The sequence below is a fragment of the Octopus bimaculoides genome, chromosome 17 (genome assembly GCF_001194135.2).
Source record: "Octopus bimaculoides isolate UCB-OBI-ISO-001 chromosome 17, ASM119413v2, whole genome shotgun sequence".
Taxonomy (NCBI): Eukaryota; Metazoa; Mollusca; class Cephalopoda; order Octopoda; family Octopodidae; genus Octopus; species Octopus bimaculoides.
Window position 1 is genome coordinate 51,033,440 of NC_068997.1, and position 782 is coordinate 51,034,221.

Sequence of the window (782 nt, forward strand, 5' to 3'; positions counted from 1 at the left end):
TATATATATATATATATGTAGGCGCAAGAGTGGGTGTGTGGATAGACGCAGGAGTGACTTATTTCCCAACCACATGGTTCTGGGTTCAGTCCCGCTGTGTGACACCTTGGGCAAGAGTGCTCTACTATTGCCTCGGGTCGACCAAAGCCTTGAGAGTGGATTTCGTAGACGATTAGATTATGATTGGGCGATAACTGTTTATTCAAAGTAGCCGTCCTCAGTTTCCACCACGGCCCGAAGACAGCTCCGGAACCTAGCGCATACATTCGTCACTGTGACTCTGGCAAGATTTTCAAACACCTCCTTCATTTTGGCCACCAGCCTGGCCTTGGTGTGCAGACAAAGCATTTGGTGTCTTTCTCAACTGCACCCCACACGAATGGTAAACCATGGGACTACAATCGGGATAATTAAGGGGCTAGAAATTAGGACTGGCGAAGTCGCAGATATTCTCTGTCAACCACTTCTGATTGTTTCCGGAGGTATGGCAAGGTACCAATCCTACTGCCACGCATATGGCTTTCCAGAAGCAGCCCTCTTCAGCCAGGGTTGGACTACGGTCCCCATCAGCTTTACATAGCCGACTAAATTGTGCCTAAGGCCCTTTTCAAAGTTGCTGAATGAATTCTGGCGTGCAGACGCAGTTAAAACGCTCGCTGGGTCCCTTTCTGCCGGCCCCGGCTTTGTACTCTGTTGTAGTTGTCCCTATGCGTGTATATGTGTGTGTATTATATACATACGTATACACACACACACACACACACACACATATATATATATAT

At 47.6% G+C, this 782-nt stretch overlaps 1 protein-coding gene across 1 annotated transcript in view; it reads left to right on the forward strand.

Annotated features, from left to right (window-relative positions):
• The window catches only part of LOC106869298 (glutamate decarboxylase 1-like), an 18,335-nt gene that overhangs the window by 848 nt on the left and 16,705 nt on the right, over nt 1-782 (forward strand). The window lies entirely within an intron of this gene.